The sequence below is a fragment of the Bufo gargarizans genome, chromosome 3 (genome assembly GCF_014858855.1).
Source record: "Bufo gargarizans isolate SCDJY-AF-19 chromosome 3, ASM1485885v1, whole genome shotgun sequence".
In the NCBI taxonomy this organism is placed as follows: domain Eukaryota; kingdom Metazoa; phylum Chordata; class Amphibia; order Anura; family Bufonidae; genus Bufo; species Bufo gargarizans.
The window spans coordinates 516,876,402-516,898,197 of NC_058082.1; the positions used below are offsets into that span (position 1 = coordinate 516,876,402).

The following is a 21,796-nucleotide window of genomic DNA, read 5'->3' on the forward strand; positions in this document are numbered from 1 at the left end:
CATCGGGCCGCCCACGGGGCTATTGTCTCGCACTCTTATGGCCGCTCACGGACTGTATGTCTCGGAGGGCATACGGTCATGTGCATGAGCCCTAAAGGTAATGAACTTCTTTGGTGGTAATTTTTTATCACTGTATTTTAGTAATTTTGGACTAAAAATCAATTGGTCTTTTCTCTACAGCTCATAAACACTCAATGTAGCTAAATTCTTATGAAACTGATCCACGTGATATCCACAGGATAAGGCCGAGTTCACACGTGTGTGACCCGTGCTCGTGCTGCGGCCCGCAAATAGCGGGCCGCAATGCACGATCGCCGGCCGTAGGTCAGCCGCATCGGATCGCGGACCCATTCACTTTAATGGGTCTGCGATCCGCCCGTTCCGCTAAAAGATAGGACATGTTCTATCTTTTTGTGGAACTGAGGTACGGGACGTAACCCCACAGAAGCACTCCGTAGTGCTTCCGAGGGGTCCCGTCCCGTGTGGCTGTTCCGCGATTCCGGATTTGCGGACCCATTGAAGTGACTGGATCCGCATCTGTGATGCGGAATGCACACGGAACTGTGGCCGTGTATTGCGGCCCGCGATTTGCGGGCCGCAATACGGCCACAGATCACACACGTTTGTGTGAACTAAGCCTAAAGGACACGTGCCTCATCATGGGGGTCCAACTGCCGGGACCACCTCCTGTCCCTCTTCCACGAGTCTCACGAGACTTCGCAAAGCAATAGCTTCGGCTCAACGGAGCCAATACATTCTAATACTGTATGGAGCTGTTTTAGGCCTCTTTCACACTTGCGTTGTCCGGATCCGGCGTGTACTCCACTTGCCGGAATTACACGCCGGATCCGGAAAAACGCAAGTGTACTGAAAGCATTTGAAGACGGATCCGTCTTCAAAATGCTTTCAGTGTTACTATGGCACCCAGGACGCTATTAAAGTCCTGGTTGCCATAGTAGTAGTGGGGAGCGGGGGAGCGGTATACTTACAGTCCGTGCGGCTCCCGGGGCGCTCCAGAATGACGTCAGAGCGCCCCATGCGCATGGATCACGTGATCCATGCGATCACGTCATCCATGCGCTTGGGGCGCCCTGACGTCACTCTGGAGCGCCCCGGGAGCCGCACGGATGGTAAGTATGCTGCTCCCCGCTCCCCACTACACTTTACCATAGCTGCCAGGACTTTAGCGTCCCGGCAGCCATGGTAACCATTGAGAAAAAGCTAAACGTCGCATCCGGCAATGCGCCGAAACGACGTTTAGCTTAAGGCCGGATCCGGATCAATGCCTTTCAATGGGCATTCATTCCGGATCCGGCCTTGCGGCAAGTGTTCCGGATTTTTGGCCGGAGCAAAAAGCGCAGCATGCTGCGCTATTTGCTGCGGCCAAAAAACGTTCCGTTCCGGAACTGAAGACATCCTGATGCATCCTGAAGGACGGACTGTCCATTTAGAATGCATTAGGATAATCCTGATCAGTATTCTTCCGGCATAGAGCCCCGACGACGCAGATGTGAAAGAGCCCTTAGGACACCAAAACAACCCATTTAGATAAATGGAACCGATTTTGAGTCGCAGATCAAAATCTGCAGTGTGTAAAGGCACCCTAAAGCCGCCTGCGCAAGAACAGCAGAATTTCCATGTGGGTTTATCTGCGTTTCTGCACCATATCCGTACCAAAATCTGCAATTTCTAATAGCAGGGTTTGGTGCAGATTTGATGCAGTTCTATCTCAGATCTCACCCTTCATTGGAAACCGGTGAAGTCCGAAGCTAAAACAGCAAATATAATTGACACAGAATAAATCTGCAAAGTATACATGAGATTTGTGTAATTTCATACACTTTGCTGGAATTGCATGTATTCCGCAACATGTTCAGGTGGCCTAAGTCTCTGCCCTTCAAGGGGTAGTCTGACATCAGCAAATAGCATTTATCATGAGAAAGTGAATACAGGGCTCTTACTAATGTATTGTGATTGTCCATATTGCCTCCTTTGCTGGATTGATTCATTTTCCCATCACATTATACACTGTTTGTTTTCCATGGTTACGACCACCCTGCAATCCGTCAGCAGTGGCCATGCTTGCACACTACAGGTAAAAGTGTCGGCCTCGCTGGTGCCCGGGACAATGGGATCTCACATAGGCATGCATGCTTAGGAGCTCTCGTCCCAGCCACCTCATATCCACGCTGCAGAGGTGGCCGTAATCCGTGGATACAAGCCGTGTATAATGCATCCAGCCAGCAAAGGAAACAATATGGACAATCACAATACATCAGTAAGTGCCTTGTATTAACTTTCTCTACATGATAAATTCAGCCATTTGCTGAAGTGAGACAACCCCTTTAAATCTAATTTCCCTATCACAGAAAGACACACATACGTGGACTCATTGAATAGGACACTAATTAAACTCTCTCTTTTTTGGAGGAAACCACAGTATCTTGGAAAAACCCAGGGAGAGCATACATCCTCCATACAGATCCTGGATTTGAACCCAGGACCCCCGCGCTCTAAGACAAGAGCTCTACTCTGCTCAGCCGTGGTCATGAATCATGCCCAGACAGCCGCAGGGTAGAAAAACTTTGAGCTACTGACCAAACAAGTGCTTTAAGCGAAATAATAAATTACTGTCCTGACTGAAACGTTTATGAGCTTTTCTTATCTGTGATCTCTCAGCTGATATGTCATAATTGGTGTAGATTATCCCCTTGGATTAAAACAGGTGTGCCCTACAAATACAGCATGATGTGTAGATTGAGCCCTACCCATAAAATGCAACAGGAAATTATGACACCCTGAAAATACAGGTTTTTACAGGTGTAGTGGTGTTTCTTGACAATTTTTTATTTTATTTTTTTGTTGCTCCTTTGGAGTTTTTTCTTTTTTTGCAGCATGTTCCGGGTTTGATTTTTTTTCTGATGTTTTCCTTTAAACCTGTATAGGAAAAACAAAAACAGAAAAAAAAAAATCTATGACAAAAAAATGGCACTCACACCAGAATGTCATGGCTGGGATGGGTTTAGGCCTCTTTCACACAACCGTATGGCTTTTTTAGTGTTTTGTGGTCCGTTTTTTGTTTCCGTTGCGCTTACGTTTCTGTTCCGTTTTTCCTTTCGGCATATACAGTATACAGTAATTACATAGAAAAAATTGGTCTGGGCATAACATTTTCAATAGATGGTTCCGCAAAAACGGAACGGATATGGAAGACATACGGATGCATTTCCGTATGTGTTTTTTTTTTTTTTTTTGCGGAGCCATTGACTTGAATAGAGCCACGGAACGTGATCTTCGGGCAATAATAGGACATGTTCTATCTTTCAACGGAACGGAGTACATTCAGTTTTTTTTTGCGGAACCATTGAAATTAATGGTTCCGTATACGGACCGTATACAGAATGCAAAAAAACGGCCCGTGAACGAAAAAAATAAAAACGGTCGTGTGAAAGAGGCCTTATAGGGGTATTACCTTCAAATCTGGCAGCCACTGCAATTTGTCCACTGATTGGAAATTCAGCCTACATTTTTTAGGACCTTACGATAATAAATTGTTTAATATAAAATATACTAAACTTACATAGGGCAGATTATTTATAATTTCTGGAATCAATAAATCCATTCCATGCAAGTGCATGGGGTTGTTTCTGTAGCTTGAGTGTGTAAGATTATCAGGAGCGTTATATGTAAAAAAGGACATTATACAGTATGTAAGGCGGTAATTCTTCAGATCACCGGAATGATGAAGGAGGATCAGAAAGAAATCAGTTACTAACAGTACGAGACATACAGGGAAATGATGTCACATACCGCAAACGGTGACTGCAGGTGAAGCGACACCAGAAATCCTCATAAGTCGCCACACTACATGCAGCTGATAATGTGCAAAGGTAATAGGCATAGACACCGATTAGTTTGCATCTGCCGATCAATTGCTGCACTTGCCAGTTGTTGAATTGGAGCAGTTGCCATGATCATCACAGCAATCATCGTAGTATAAATTGATATATTAGGACACTAGTTCCATATTGAAACAAATAGCAGACATGATCATTACATGTTTTTAGACTCCTCCACGGATTCTGACTCTAAGGGCTCATTCACATGACCGTAGCCTATTTTGCGTCCCACAAATTGTGGATCCACAAAACACGGATACCAGCTGTGTGCGTTCCGCATTTTTTGATGAACGGAATGTCCGGTCCCCTAATAGAACAGTCCTATCCTTGTCTGTAAAGCGGGCAAGAATAGGACATCTTCTATTGTTTTGAGGGTGCCGCGGAACAGACTTACGGAAGAGGACAGCACACGGTGTGCTGTCCGCATTTTATGCAGCCCCATTGAAGTGAATGTAGGACAAAAAATAAGTTCATGTGCATGAGCCTTAAGTTAGAACCTTCAGCATTTAGCTTAGTAGTGAGACGTCCTATGGGCACCTTTATCTGAGCTAGAAAAGGCCACTATATGGCCGAAATGTCTCTTTCACTGTATATACCGTATATATCTACTATGAACATCCAATCTTTATCTGAAGCCTGGTGCAGTGGTGTTTCCTTCCTTTAATCCAGGGATCAGCAACCTTCAGCACTCCAGCTGCTGTGAAACTACAACTCCCAGCATGCACACATTCGGCTGTCCTTGTAACTTCCATAGAAGTGAAAGTAAGATTCTGGGAGTTGTAGTTTCAGAGTGGAGGAGGCTGCTGATCATTGCTTTGACCTAACCACCTTTCTTTCCTTCCTGTACTTCATACCCACCTTTATCTGCATGGTCATTTGGGGTCCTAGCTCATGGACACCACCAATGAAAACTTTAGTCAAGTCTCTGAGATATCATATGCTCCTTGGGGAGAATTTATCATGGACCTGCGTTTTATGCTGGTCTATGATATACCTCGTCATAAATTAGGCGCGGCACAGCTCTGGCAGTCCACGCGTCTAAAGTGAAATCTCCGCCAGCCCCTGGTGTAAAAGAAGATAAATATGTCATGGCTGCTGGCCCTGCAAGGGCAGTGTAGACACGCCACTTACACATAAATATCGTTGTGCAACTGGCACTAGAAAAGTTGCAAACACTGTGTTTGGGACTTTTTTTTGTCAGTCTGGCGTGGGGGCATAATAAATCCCCTGCCCCTCTCCCTAATGTGTCTATGGGAAAAATCATTGCTTATCAAACTTCCATCTCAGTGCTTATTCACATTGGAGGCTCTGCTCAGCACCTCTGGTGCAAATGCCATCAGAAACTGCTGTGAGAACAGTCCTTCATGCAAGACTTTTCCCTAATGGAAACCAAATAGACCCCATTATAGTCAGTGGGATCAGCTTTGGCTCTGTTGGGGGTCAGTTATCTGCCAAATCTGGCAAAACTGTAATTTCCATCATAACAGAACAATGGAAATAATAGCACAAGTGAGAAAGAGGCCCTAACCCTAAGTTCACACCTGAGCGTTTTACAGCGCGTTCAAACGCGCTATAAAACGCTCAACACGTGAAAACCAATGCTTCCCTATGACCCTGGTTCACATTTGAGCGTTTTACAGCGCGTTTGAACGCGCTGTAAAACGCCCGACGCATAAACAAGTTCTTGAGCTTTTTTTTGGGCGTTTGTCGCGCGTTTTGGCCCATAGACTCATTGGACAACACTGCAGTCAATCACACAAACGCGCGTTTACTATTGCAAAAAAACGCGCATAAAAACGTGCGACAAATACGCGTGTAAAACGCGCGTCTCAGAAACGCTCAGGTGTGAACCCAGGGTAAAGGAGTTTCCCGAGACTTTGATATTGATGGCCTATCCTCAGGTGGGGATCTGGCAACGCCACTGATCAGCTCTTTTGGGCAGCTGCTGGCATCAGAAATGATAGGGTTGATAGCAGGCTCCGTCCAATGTGTATATTTCTGGCACCAGAGCGGCTCAGCACCAGTGTTCCCTCTAAGCTTTGGCAGTTGCTGAGCGGGCTTAGAGATGGGCAATGCCTAGTCAAAGGTGGGCGATAGGACAATCAAACAAGAGATCATCGCCGACATATTGGCAAAACAATAAATCTAGCCTACTAAGTAAGAGAAGATAAAACAGTTACTGGAGTGGACAGACAGTGTGACAGAACTGCACACAAAATGTCTCCTGCGGAGTAAAGAAAGACCTTGCTAAGTGCTAACCTGACACTGGCTAGGACGTCTAACTTATACATCTTCTTGTATAAAGTGATATGGACCATGCTGGTATAACTCGGGTATCTCCTGCATATAATTATATATGTACAGCTGGTATAAGTTATACATCTTCTTGTATACAATGATATGGATCATGCTGGTAGAACCTGGGCATCTCCTGTATATAATTATATATGTACAGCTGGTATAAGTTATACATCTTCTTGTATACAATGATATGGATCATGCTGGTAGAACCTGGGCATCTCCTGTATACAATTATATATGTACAGCTGGTATAAGTAATACATCTTCTTGTATATAGTGATATGGAGCACTCTGGTATAACCTGGGTATCTCCTGTATATAATTATATATGTACAGCTGGTATAAATAATACATCTTCTTGTATATAGTGATATGGACCATGCTGGTATAACCTGGGCATCTCCGGTATATAATTATATATGTACAGCTGGTATAAGTAATACATCTTCTTGTATACAGTGATATGCACCATGCTGGTAGAACCTGGGCATCTCCTGTATATAATTATATATGTACAGCTGGTATAAGTTATACATCTTCTTGTATATAGTGATATGGACCATGTTGGTATAACCTGGGCATCTCCTGTATATAATTATATATGTACAGCTGGTATAAGTTATACATCTTCTTGTATACAGTGATATGCACCATGCTGGTAGAACCTGGGCATCTCCTGTATATAATTATATATGTACAGCTGGTATAAGTTATACATCTTCTTGTATATAGTGATATGGACCATGTTGGTATAACCTGGGCATCTCCTGTATATAATTATATATGTACAGATGGTATAAGTTATACATCTTCTTGTATACAGTGATATGCACCATGCTGGTAGAACCTGGGCATCTCCTGTATATAATTATATATGTACAGCTGGTATAAGTTATACATCTTCTTGTACATAGTGATATGGACCATGCTGGTAGAACCTGGGCATCTCCTGTATATAATTATATATGTACAGCTGGTATAAGTAATACATCTTCTTGTATACAGTGATATGGACCATGCTGGTAGAACCTGGGCATCTCCTGTATATAATTATATATGTACAGCTGGTATAAGTTATACATCTTCTTGTATATAGTGATATGGACCATGTTGGTATAACCTGGGCATCTCCTGTATATAATTATATATGTACAGATGGTATAAGTTATACATCTTCTTGTATATAGTGATATGGAGCACTCTGGTATAACCTGGGTATCTCCTGTATATAATTATATATGTACAGCTGGTATAAGTTATACATCTTCTTGTATATAGTGATATGGACCATGCTGGTAGAACCTGGGCATCTCCTGTATATAATTATATATGTACAGCTGGTATAAGTAATACATCTTCTTGTATACAGTGATATGGACCATGCTGGTAGAACCTGGGCATCTCCTGTATATAATTATATATGTACAGCTGGTATAAATTATACATCTTCTTGTATACAGTGATATGGACCATGCTGGTAGAACCTGGGCATCTCCTGTGTATAATTATATATGTACAGCTGGTATAAGGAATACATCTTCTTGTATACAGTGATATGGACCATGTTGGTATAACCTGGGCATCTCCTGTATATAATTATATATGTACAGCTGGTATAAGTAATACATCTTCTTGTATACAGTGATATGGAACATGCTGGTATAACCTGGGCATCTTCTGTTGTATATAGTTATATATGTTACTTTTTCCCCCATTTTTCTTGGCTGAGACAAGCAACATTGCCAATGCAAAACCTGAAGGGAATGCAATGCTGTTCCAGAGAGACTCACTCTAGCCTCTCTAAGATGGCGGCGCCACCCCCTGGAGAGCCTATAGGAACTTCTCCTAAGCTCTCCTCCCCCACTCCAATGTCTCTGGGACAATACCTTAACTCTACTCTAACGCTTCTCATACTTACACCATGTCGGTTCTATCTTAGTACCCTGTCACAAAGTTAATTTAACTTAATGTTTTTGTTCCCCTTTATATGATATTTGCCTTTACATGGCCTTATAGGCCTCTCTCTGCGTTTACAAATGCACACTGTACTTTTGACTGTTAATCATAACTATCGCATATGTATATCTTTATACATTGTATACCAGTCAATGCTCTTATTATGACTATGTTTATGAAAATTAAAAAACAATAAAAATTGTTAATATAAAAAAAAAAAGATGGCGGCGCCAACCAGCATTGCCTTGTTTTGCATTGGCTAGTCTGCTGTGATAAAACCTCCCATACAGTACATGCAGTTTTCATTGCTTTCTTAGGTAACACAGACACTGCTCCTGCTGCCCACATGAAGGACTTATCACTGTCAGGCTAGGCCAGAGAGACTCATTCACTTCACTCACTTCAGCCTATAGGATTCAAAATAACTAAGATTGTTTAGTGTTCTCCCCTACTACTGACATTCTACCGTCATTGATTGCTGAACTGGTCTCTCCTGGTATTTCTAGAGTGTTAACTCGTGACAAGAAGTGGAGAACAGCGGGGGACAATAGTGGTAGTCTACTAGTGCCACTATTGTCCCCCGCTGTTCTCCACTTCTTGTCACGAGTTAACACTCTAGAAATACCAGGAGAGACCAGTTCAGCAATCAATGACGGTTTCTAGAATTTTATTGATTGTAGGTAGCCCATAACAGAAACTCCGTCTCACTCTAGTGTGTGCCTCTGGCCTGGTAGCTGGTATGCGGCTCCCCGCTGTGCTGAGCCGTACAAGACTACGAGGAGGACGTCGGCGCCGTCACGCAGAAGAGTCTGACGACAAGTGCTGGCATTTTGCCAGCAGCGTTAGCGAACTTAGCGGCGCGCTCTAGGCTGAGTGAGCGGGCATTATAAAATTGTGAGCGGGGCCACAATAATTGCTGCGTGGCCGCCCACCCGCGCAGCTTAGAGGGAACACTGCATCAGCACCCATTCGCTTAAATGGCCTCTCCACAGTGGACAGAACCCTGAGCTTCCAGCTCCTCCAACCACTGTATAATGGTCAAAGTTGATCACTGACCACAGATGATCAGTGGGGGTTCTAGGTGTTGGACCCCCACCCATCTGATATTGATGACCTACCCTAAGCAAAGATCAAAAGATATCTAAGTCCAGGAAAACCCATTTAAAGGGGCTGTCCAGCAGAAACAGTGCCACATCTGTCCACAGGTTCTGTGTGGTATAGCAGTCATTCACCTCAATGAAGCAAGGTGCAAAACCAGATCAATCATATCAGACACAAGCATTCTAAATATACTGTGTTAAAGTCCGGTCTCCGCATACACAGAGCCATAGTGATGTCCAACCCATGTGAATAAACAATTATAGTAATTTTGGTGTCGGCACTGCTGCCTCTTTTTGGGGTATACTTGGAACTGGAGTTCATGCGGTTCTCGTGTGATTTATAGGTGGATGCTCAGTAAAATAGACCAAGTTCATATGCGATGTATAGAAATAAACTTGCGGCACTCACCAGATTCCTTTTCAGCTTGTTTATTCAAGTTTAAAACATGGTCGCTGGTGCGCACACTCACTCCGCTACAGGTGACGGCTGTTTTCGCGCTGGCCTCCCACGTGGCGCAAAACAGACACGCAACAGAGGCAGGCCCAAAAAATAAGAACTTATGGATGTACAAGGGATGTCTCCATAGGACAGGTGGTAAGCATCTGATCAGTGGAGGCCCTCACTCATCAAGAGTATGGAGATCCAATGTCTCAACAGTTGAGTGAACCAACAATGAAGCATGTGCACCACCACTCTATGGACTACTGGAGATAGCCGAGTGCTGTACCCGGTGATCTTCATCAGTCCCATAGGCTCTGAGCGGAGCGGCAGCACACATGCTGCACTGACACTCCATTCTATGGACTACTGGAGATAGCCGAATGCTGTACCCGGTGATCTTCATCAGTCCCATAGGCTCTGAACGGAGCGGCAGCACACATGCGGGACTGACACTCCATTCTATGGACTACTGGAGATAGCCGAGTGCTGTACCCGGTGATCTTCATCAGTCCCATAGGCTCTGAGCGGAGCGGCAGCACACATGTTGGACTGACACCTCATTCTATGGACTACTGGAGATAGCCGAGTGCTGTACCCGGTGATCTTCATCAGTCCCATAGGCTCTGAGCGGAGCGGCAGCACACATGTTGGACTGACACCTCATTCTATGGACTACTGGAGATAGCCGAGTGCTGTACCCGGTGATCTTCATCAGTCCCATAGGCTCTGAGCGGAGCGGCAGCGCACATGCTGGACTGACACCTCATTCTATGGACTACTGGAGATGGCCGAGTGCTGCACCTGGTGATCTTCATCAGTCCCATAGGCTTTGAGCGGAGCGGCAGCACACATGCTGGACTGACACCTCATTCTATGGACTACTGGAGATGGCCGAGTGCTGTACCTGGTGATCTTCATCAGTCCCATAGGCTCTCAGCGGAGCGGCAGCGCACATGCTGGACTGACTCCTCATTCTATGGACTACTGGAGATGGCTGAGTGCTGCACCTGGTGATCTTCATCAGTCCCATAGGCTTTGAGCGGAGCGGCAGCACACATGCTGGACTGACACCTCATTCTATGGACTACTGGAGATGGCCGAGTGCTGTACCTGGTGATCTTCATCAGTCCCATAGGCTCTCAGCGGAGCGGCAGTGCACATGCTGGACTGACTCCTCATTCTATGGACTACTGGAGATGGCCGAGTGCTGCACCTGGTGATCTTCATCAGTCCCATAGGCTTTGAGCGGAGCGGCAGCACACATGCTGGACTGACACCTCATTCTATGGACTACTGGAGATGGCCGAGTGCTGTACCCGGTGATCTTCATCAGTCCCATAAGCTCTGAGCGGAGCAGCAGCACACATGTTGGACTGACACCTCATTCTATGGACTACTGGAGATGGCCGAGTGCTGTACCCGGTGATCTTCATCAGTCCCATAGGCTCTGAGCGGAGCGGCAGCACACATGCTGCACTGACACTCCATTCTATGGACTACTGGAGATAGCCGAGTGCTGTACCCGGTGATCTTCATCAGTCCCATAGGCTCTGAGCGGAGCGGCAGCACACATGCTGGACTGACACCTCATTCTATGGACTACTGGAGATAGCCGAGTGCTGTACCTGGTGATCTTCATCAGTCCCATAGGCTCTGAGCGGAGCGGCAGCACACATGCTGCACTGACACCTCATTCTATGGACTACTGGAGATAGCCGAGTGCTGTACCTGGTGATCTTCATCAGTCCCATAGGCTCTGAGCGGAGCGGCAGCGCACATGCGGGACTGACACTCCATTCTATGGACTACTGGAGATAGCCGAGTGCTGTACCCGGTGATCTTCATCAGTCCCATAAGCTCTGAGCGGAGCAGCAGCACACATGTTGGACTGACACCTCATTCTATGGACTACTGGAGATGGCCGAGTGCTGTACCTGGTGATCTTCATCAGTCCCATAGGCTTTGAGCGGAGCGGCAGCACACATGCTGGACTGACACCTCATTCTATGGACTACTGGAGATGGCCGAGTGCTGTACCCGGTGATCTTCATCAGTCCCATAGGCTCTGAGCGGAGCGGCAGCACACATGCTGCACTGACACTCCATTCTATGGACTACTGGAGATAGCCGAGTGCTGTACCCGGTGATCTTCATCAGTCCCATAGGCTCTGAGCGGAGCGGCAGCACACATGCTGGACTGACACTTCATTCAAAGAGGGGACATGGGACCCCATTCTTGAAAGGAGATTTTGGCTTTGTCGTACGACCAAAGATCACAGTGTAGCAGGGCTGCCATAGGAATGAATGAGTTTGCAGTGTGACACATCAACTACGACCGCGACAAATGAACGGCTGACACAACCAAAATCATTACGTAGACTGAAACTTTCCCTGTTTTACAATGTTTTCTTGTGTTTGCATTTTTTAGATTAGGGACTTAATCTAATTTGTCCCAAACCTGGCATTTTCTGGTGCACACAGCCTACACAAGGGGAGGGCAGCCGTAGACTTACTAGATGGTGCGATCTGCGGTGACTATTTATTTTCTGTGACATTTCAGGTTTTGTGCTGCCAGTTTTGTCAATCTCAGCTATACTTTGTGCCAATACTTTTTATAGTCATGCCCCAAAGAAATCCTCTTTCTGTAGCACGCTCTGTTATCAGACATTATAACATTATAATGTCTAGAGGGATACAATACAATATGGACACATTATAAACTACTGATACATCGTACTATATGGACACATTATAAATTACTGATACATTATACTATATGGACACATTATACTATATGGACACATACTATATGGACACATTATACTATATGGACACATACTATATGGACACATTATACTATATGGACACATTATACCATATGAGCACATTATACTATAAATATATATATACATATATATATATATATATATATATATATATAAAAAACTCAGCAGCACTATCGCAAATGTGCGTTTATTCACCCGGTATCATGCGACGTTTCAGTCCTCTCAGTGGGACTATTCTCAGCCACTGCTTGAGAATAGTCCCACTGAGAGGACTGAAACGTCGCATGATACCGGGTGAATAAATGCACATTCGCGGAAGTGCTGCAGTTTCTTTATTTTTTGTATTTTTGGGCTTGAGGGATCGCCCTTCAGCCGCTGGCACTCCACTATATGGACACATTATACTATATGGACACATTATAAAATATAGACTCATTATACTATATATATATATATATATATATATATATATATACACATACACACATAACACTATATGGACACATTATACTATATATATATATATATATATATATATATACACGCACACACACACACACACACACACACATTACACTATATGGACACATTATACTATATATAAATATATATATGTGTGTATATATATATATATATATATATATATACACGCACACACACATTACACTATATGGCCACATTATATAATATGGATCCCTGGTGGCCCCAGTGCACCCAGCTCCCTGCCCCACCTGCACCCTTGCACACCCCTGGCAGTAGGTCCTAGGCAGAGCCCTGATGTGTCACACTTTCCCGATGTTGGCGGCTCAGCCTCAGCTGTAATAGTTGCACACAGCACATACCCTGTGATCAGCAGGCAGAACAGATATCACCAGCCAAACGACCACCTCAGCTCCGCTACACTACCAGCATCTCTGAACATGTCTCCTAGTGCCAGTCTACCACCGCTGTACTAACCTGGCCGTGTCGAAGTTCTCTGTCCCCGCAGGTCAGACCATTCCTCAAGCAGTTACCTCAGAGTGTGACTACTTCCCCCCGCACAGTGTGGCTGTGTGAGTGCTGGGGCTGCTCCGAGGTGACATCACTGGGGTGGACGCTCAGTCCTCCAACGGTTCCCTGATTGTGAGGAGCTTTCTCCGCCAACTTTGAGCAGTCTCCAGATAAGCCAGTCCCTGGGTGACTGCAGTGTGTCTCCAGATTGCGCGCCTGCACTCTGCTCCGTGAGAGGAGGGACAGGGTGTGTACTCCAGTCCTTATAGCACAGCTGCCATAGGATGACACCTCGTTACAGGGGCAGCAGAGGGCACCCCGCACCCCCCAGTAATCCTGCAGCTCAGGGTACTGGACTGGTACAGGAGAGGGCACCCTGCACCCCTGAATAATCCTGCAGCTCAGGGTACTGGACTGGTACAGGAGAGGGCACCCCGCACCCCGGAATAATCCTGCAGCTCCAGGGTACTGGACTGGTACAGGAGAGGGCACCCTGCACCCCTGAATAATCCTGCAGCTCAGGGTACTGGACTGGTACAGGAGAGGGCACCCCGCACCCCGGAATAATCCTGCAGCTCCAGGGTACTGGACTGGTACAAGAGAGGGCACCCTGCACCCCTGAGTAATCCTACAGCTCCAGGGTACTGGACTGATACAGGAGAGGGCACCCTGCACCCCCGAGTATCCTGCAGCTCCAGGGTACCGGACTGGTACAGGAGAGGGCACCCTGCACCCCTGAGTAATCCTGCAGCTCCAGGGTACTGGACTGGTACAGGAGAGGGCACCCTACACCCCTGAGTAATCCTGCAGCTCCAGGGTACTGGATTGATACAGGAGAGGGCACCGCGCACTCCCGAGTAATCCTGCAGCTCCAGGGTACTGGACTGGTACAGGAGAGGGCACCCCTGAGTAATCCTGCAGCTCCAGGGTACTGACACAGGAGAGGGCACCGCGTACCCTCGAGTAATCCTGCAGCTCCAGGGTACTAACAGAGGAGAGGGCACCCTGCACCCCTGAGTAATCCTGTAGCTCCAGGGTACTGGACTGATACAGGAGAGGGCACCCTGCACCCCTGAATAATCCTGCAGCTCCAGGGTACTGATACAGGAGAGGGCACCCTGCACCCCTGAGTAATCCTGCAGCTCCAGGGTACTGATACAGGAGAGGGCACCCCGCACCCCTGAGTAATCCTGCAGCTCCAGGGTACTGACACAGGAGAGGGCACCGCGCACCCCCGAGTAATCCTGCAGCTCCAGGGTACTGACAGAGGAGAGGGCACCCTGCACCCCTGAGTAATCCTGCAGCTCCAGGGTACTGATATAGGAGAGGGCACCCTGCACCCCTGAGTAATCCTGCAGCTCAGGGTACTTGACTGGTACAAGAGAGGGCACCCGCACCCCTGAATAATCCTGCAGCTCCAGGGTACTGATACATGAGAGGGCACCCTGCACCCCTGAGTAATCCTGCAGCTCCAGGGTACTGATACAGGAGAGGGCACCCCGCACCCCTGAGCAATCCTGCAGCTCCAGGGTACTGGACTGGTACAGGAGAGGGCACCCCGCACCCCTGAGTAATCCTGCAGCTCCAGGGTACTGATACATGAGAGGGCACCCTGCACCCCTGAGTAATCCTGCAGCTCCAGGGTACTGATACAGGAGAGGGCACCCCGCACCCCTGAGTAATCCTGCAGCTCCAGGGTACTGGACTGGTACAGGAAAGGGCACCCCGCACCCCTGAGTAATCCTGCAGCTCCAGGGTACTGGACTGATACAGGAGAGAGCACCCTGCGCCCCTGAGTAATCCTGCAGCTCCAGGGTACTGGACTGATACAGGAGAGGGCACCCCGCACCCCCCAGTAATCCTGCAGCTCCAGGGTACTGGACTGGTACAGGAAAGGGCACCCCGAACCCCTGAGTAATCCTGCAGCTCCAGGGTACTGGACTGATACAAGAGAGGGCACCCCGAACCCCTGAGTAATCCTGCAGCTCCAGGGTACTGGACTGATACAAGAGAGGGCACCCCGCACCCCCCAGTAATCCTGCAGCTCCAGGGTACTGGACTGGTACAGGAGAGGGCACCGCGCACCTCCGAGTAATCGTGCAGCTCAGGGTACTGGACTGGTACAGGAGAGGGCACCCCACACCCCTGAGTTTTCCTGCAGCTCCAGGGTACTGGACTGGTACAGGAGAGGGCACCCTGCACCCCTGAGTAATCCTGCAGCTCAGGGTACTGGACTGGTACAGGAGAGGCCACCCCGCACCCCTGAGTAATCCTGCAGCTCCAGGGTACTGGACTGATACAGCAGAGGGCACCCGCACCCCTGAGTAATCCTGCAGCTCCAGGGTACTGGACTGGTACAAGAGAGGGCACCCTACACCCCTGAGTATTCCTGCAGCTCAGGGTACTAATACAGGAGAGAGCACCCTGCACCCCTGAGTAATCCTGCAGCTCAGTGTACTGGACTCATAGAGGAGAGGGCACCCTGCACCCATGAGTAATCCTGCAGCTCAGGGTACTAATACAGGAGAGAGCACCCCGCACCCCTTAGTAATACTGCAGCTCCAGGGTATTGGACTGATACAAGAGAGGGCACCCCGCACCCCTGAATAATCCTGCAGCTCCAGGGTACTGAACTGATACAGGAGAGGGCACCCTGCACCCCTGAGTAATCCTGCAGCTCAGGGTACTGGACTGGTACAAGAGAAGGCACCCTGCACCCCTGAGTAATCCTGCAGCTCAAGGGTGCTAATACAGGAGAGAGCACCCCGCACCCCTGAGTAATCCTGCAGCTCCAGGGTACTGGACTGATACAGGAGAAGGCACCCTGCACCCCTGAGTAATCCTGCAGCTCCAGGGTACTGGACTGATACAGGAGAAGGCACCCTGCACCCCTGAGTAATCCTGCAGCTCCAGGGTACTGGACTGATACAGGAGAGGTCACCCTGCACCTCTGAGTAATCCTGCAGCTCAGGGTACTGGACTGGTACAAGAGAGGGTACCCCCGCACCCCTGAATAATCCTGCAGCTCCAGGGTACTGAACTGATACAGGAGAGGGCACCCTGCTCCCCTGAGTAATCCTGCAGCTCAGGGTACTGGACTGGTACAAGAGAGGGCACCCCTGAATAATCCTGCAGCTCCAGGGTACTAATACAGGAGAGAGCACCCCGCACCCCTGAGTAATCCTGCAGCTCCAGGGTACTGGACTGATACAGGAGAAGGCATCCCGCACCCCTGAGTAATCCTGCAGCTCCAGGGTACTGGACTGATACAGGAGAAGGCACCCTGCACCCCTGAGTAATCCTGCAGCTCGAGGGTACTGGACTGATACAGGAGAGGGCACCCTCTTGAAATTCTCTTGATGAGCTTCAGGAGGTAGTCACCTGAAATGATCTTTCAACAGTCTTGAAGGAGTTCCCAGAGATGCTTAGCACTTGTTGGCCTTTTTGCCTTCACTCTGCGGTCCAGCTCTCGATTGGGTTCAGGTCCGGTGACTGTGGAGGCCAGGTCATCTGGCGCAGCACCCCATCACTCTCCTTCATGGTAAAATAGCCCTTACACAGCCTGGAGGGGTGTTTGGGGTCATTGTCCTGTTGAAAAATAAATGATGGTCCTACTAAACGCAAACCGGATGGAATAGCATGCCGCTGCAAGATGCTGTGGTAGCCATGCTGGTTCAGTATGCCTTCAATTTTGAATAAATCCCCAACAGTGTCACCAGCAAAGCACCCCCACACCATCACACCTCCTCCTCCATGCTTCACGGTGGGAACCAGGCATGTAGAGTCCATCCGTTCACCTTTTCTGCGTCGCACAAAGACACGGTGGTTGGAACCAAAGATCTCAAATTTGGACTCATCAGACCAAAGCACAGATTTCCACTGGTCTAATGTCCATTCCTTGTGTTCTTTAGCCCAAACAAGTCTCTTCTGCTTGTTGCCTGTCCTTAGCAGTGGTTTCCTAGCAGATATTCTACCATGAAGGCCTGATTCACACAGTCTCCTCTTAACAGTTGTTCTAATCTAGAGATGTGTCTGCGGCTAGAACTCTGTGTGGCATTGACCTGGTCTCTAATCTGAGCTGCTGTTAACCTGCGATTTCTGAGGCTGGTGACTCGGATGAACTTATCCTCCGCAGCAGAGGTGACTCTTGGTCTTCCTTTCCTGGGGCGGTCCGCATGTGAGACAGTTTCTTTGTAGCGCTTGATGGTTTTTGTGACTGCACTTGGGGACACTTTCAAAGTTTTCCCAATTTTTGGGACTGACTGACCTTCATTTCTTAAAGAAATGATGGCCATTGGTTTTTCTTTACTTAGCTGCTTTTTTCTTGCCATAATACAAATTCTAACAGTCTATTCAGTAGGACTATCAGCTGTGTATCCACCTAACTTCTCCACGACGCAACTGATGGTCCCAACCCCATTTATAAGGCAAGAAATCCCACTTATTAAACCTGACAGGGCACACCTGTGATGTGAAAACCATTTCAGGTGACTACCTCTTGAAGCTCATCAAGAGAATGCCAAGAGTGTGTAAAGCAGTAATCAAAGCAAAAGGTGGCTACTTTGAAGAACCTAGAATATGACATATTTTCAGTTGTTTCACACTTTTTTGTTATGTATATAATTCCACATGTGTTAATTCATAGTTTTGATGCCTTCAGTGTGAATCTACAATTTTCATAGTCATGAAAATAAAGAAAACTCTTTGAATGAGAAGGTGTGTCCAAACTTTTGGTCTGTACTGTATATATACAGTATATATAAAGCTTTATTGGACAACACATAATAAAAATAATTAAATGCATCAGTAAAAACAATGTATAGGAGAAAACCTACAGCCACGGCACAATTCACAATAGTACAGAAGAAGAGGTAAAGTGAAAAAATGTGTAAGATGAAGGCAGGGGAGCGCTGGGAACTCAAAGTGGCCCTGGAAAAAAATACTAAAAGTGGCCCTATTTTGTAGGCAGGTCCAAATTAACAGAGGGCGGGGCAACACAAGTAGGCGGGGCTATCAATACCATGGTGCAAAATAACATCTCAGCAGAACCAAATAACACAGTGTAGGCACAATATACTGCCCCAAAAGCTGGCCCTCTGTGGTGGCCATTAATAGCTGCCATGATCTGTCCTCCTCCAGTTGTTTATGGAGCAGGGGGAGGTGAAGTGCGGGCCACAGCAGTTAAATTCAGGAGGGCATGTGCGAATACTGGCTGGGTACATGAGTACCTGATTCTCATAGCCTTAATTACTGTTGAGAGCTCATTATGTACCCGGTCAGCAGTAGAGAGGAGGACTTGTGTGGCCCCCTGGGGCATAGGCCCACCGGGAGATTTCCCTGTGGGATCTATGGCCAATCTGCCCCTGGATAAAGGATACCCCAAAAGGGACAAATGTAAAACAAAATGCCCAATATATCACAATGATAGCCCTTTTATCAAAACAAGTCTACTGCGCATGCGCCAATTTCATATTGCGCAGTGCTTGCAAAAGAAAACTGGGCCTGGATTGTCCTGAGGAAAGCAATACAGTTGTATCTATCTGGCAGCCAGGACATTCGGGCCCTGGGACAAAACATCAAGGGCCCAGGCCCCCGAATGTTTTAGCCTAGCAACGCCCCTGGTTTGACCCCCTCCTTTTTATGGTTTGACAACCTTGCATTTGAAGAGATGGGACCTATACAAGTTCTTCATACCTATTGGTTGGGGCAGTGTGGCACTCCCATACACATAAGATAATAGTAGGTGTGCCATGCTGGCTGACACATTGTACAGTGGACAGCGTTCTGTAACCATAAATAACCATGGCTGCCCTTCTAGCACACGTATATGAAAGACTGTCTCACCGCTTCTGATTTTTATACTAATATATTTCTAATCTATGACTGGGACACGCTAGGCTCTTTCACAGCTCTAAAGTTATTGGCTGTTCTTTTCTCAATCCCTTGAAGTAGCGCTCTTTTCTTTGGCAGGCAGGATAATGAACGCCACTTGATTAGGCAGTTTCTGTGGCACACAAACACTAGCTGGAAAGAAATGTATGCTCAAATATGTGAAAGGTTCTTTCCCAGTTAAACATACCACTGGCAGAAAGCGCTGGCAAGAGGACACTGGGTTCTGGTTGATGCTCTAGCAACATCCATAATTTCGTCTCCCGTTTTTCCAGACACATTTTGGATCTGAGTCTAGAAAACTCATACAAACTATGCTTGCAACAATATATAGTTTCATGAAACTACCAGGATTTAAAATGACACTCCAATTCAGGCAAAAAAATTGACATTACCTGGGGAATGAACAGAACAGTTAGGCCTCATGCACACGACAGTTTTTTTTCACGGTCCGCAAAAACGGGGTCCGTGGGTCCGTGATCCGTGACCGTTTTTTCGTCCGTGGGTCTTCCTTGATTTTTGGAGGATCCACGGACATGAAAAAAAAGTAGTTTTGGTGTCCGCCTGGCCGTGCGGAGCCAAACGGATCCGTCCTGAATTACAATGCAAGTCAATGGGGACGGATCCGTTTGATGTTAATACAATATGGTGCCATTTCAAACGGATCCGTCCCCATTGACTTTCAATGTAAAGTCTGGAGTTCTTTATACCATCGGATTGGAGTTTTCTCCAATCCGATGGTATATTTTAACTTGAAGCGTCCCCATCACCATGGGAACGCCTCTATGTTAGAATATACTGTCGGATATGAGCTACTTCGTGAACCTCAGATCCGACAGTATATTCTAACACAGAGGCGTTCCCATGGTGATGGGGACGCTTCAGGTTAGAATACACTACAAACTTTGTACAAGACTGCCCCCTGCTGCCTGGCAGCACCCGATCTCTTACTGGGGGATATGATAGCACAATTAACCCCTTTAGGTGCGGCACCTAAAGGGGTTAATTGTACTATCATATTCCCCTGTAGGAGATCAGGGCTGCCAGGCAGCAGGGGGCAGCCCCCCCCTCCCCAGTTTGAATATCGTTGGTGGCACAGTGTGCCAACCACCATCGGCCCCCCTCCCTCCCTCTATTGTATTAAATTGTTGGTGGCACAGTGTGCCAACCACCATCGGCCCCCCTCCCTCCCTCTATTGTATTAAATCGTTGGTGGCACAGTGTGCCAACCACCATCGCCCCCCCCCTCCCTCTATAGCAGTAACATTGGTGGCAGTGTGCGGTCTCAACAGTAGAAGATTCATACTTACCGGCTTGCTGCTGCGATGTCTGTGTCCGGCCGGGAGCTCCTCCTACTGGTAAGTGAAAGGTCTGTGCGGCGCATTGCTAAAGAACTGTCACTTACCAGTAGGAGGAGCTCCCGGCCGTTCACAGACATCGCAGCAGCAAGCAGGTAAGTATGAATCTTCTACTGTTGAGACCGCACACTGCCACCAATGTTACTGCTATAGAGGGAGAGGGGGGTGGCGGGGGGGGGGGCGATGGTGGTTGGCACACTGTGCCACCAACGATTTAATACAATAGAGGGAGGGAGGGGGGCCGATGGTGGTTGGCACACTGTGCCACCAACGATTTAATACAATAGAGGGAGGAGGGGGGGGGCGATGGTGGTTGGCACACTGTGCCACCAACGATATTCAAACTGGGGAGGGGGGGGGGTCTGCCCCCTGCTGCCTGGCAGCCCTGATCTCTTACAGGGGAATATGATAGTACAATTAACCCCTTTAGGTGCCACACCTGAAGGGGTTAATTGTGCTATCATATCCCCCTGTAAGAGATCGGGTGCTGCCAGGCAGCAGGGGGCAGTCTTGTACAAAGTTTGCAGTGTATTCTAACTAGAAGCGTCCCCATCACCATGGGAACGCTTCTGTGTTAGAATATACTGTCGGAAATGAGTTTTCACGAAGTGAAAACTTAGATCAGAAAAAGCTTTTATGCAGACGGATCTTCGGATCCGTCTGTATGAAAGCAACCTACGGCCACGGATCACGGACACGGATGCCAATCTTGTGTGCATCCGTGTTCTTTCACGGACCCATTGACTTGAATGGGCCCGTGAACCGTTGGCCGTGAAAAAAATAGGACAGGTTATATTTTTTTCACGGCCTCGAAACACGGGTCACGGGCGCGGTGTAAAAACGGTGCACAAGCCGAGTTTTCTACGGCCCCATTGAAAGTCAATGGAGCCGCAGAAAAAAACGGAAAACGGCACAACGGCCACGGGTGCACACAACGGTCGTGTGCATGAGGCCTTATGTGGTGACCTCCTTAGGCCTCTTTCAGACGGGCGTTGCGGGAAAAGGTGCGGGTGCGTTGCGGGAACATGCACGATTTTTTCGCGCGAGTGCAAAACATTGTAATTGTAGATTGTAT

General features: G+C 47.6%; 1 protein-coding gene across 9 annotated transcripts in view; it reads right to left on the bottom strand.

Moving 5' to 3' along the window:
* The window catches only part of ADGRG2 (adhesion G protein-coupled receptor G2), a 177,213-nt gene extending 163,518 nt beyond the window's left edge, over positions 1 to 13,695 (bottom strand). For all 9 annotated transcript variants that reach the window (XM_044283993.1, XM_044283992.1, XM_044283990.1 and 6 more), the window contains exon 1: positions 13,442 to 13,695. The gene's annotated coding sequence lies outside the window, so the exon portion shown is untranslated. The remainder of the gene's footprint in view (positions 1 to 13,441) is intronic.
* Between the last annotated feature and the right edge of the window lie 8,101 nt (positions 13,696 to 21,796).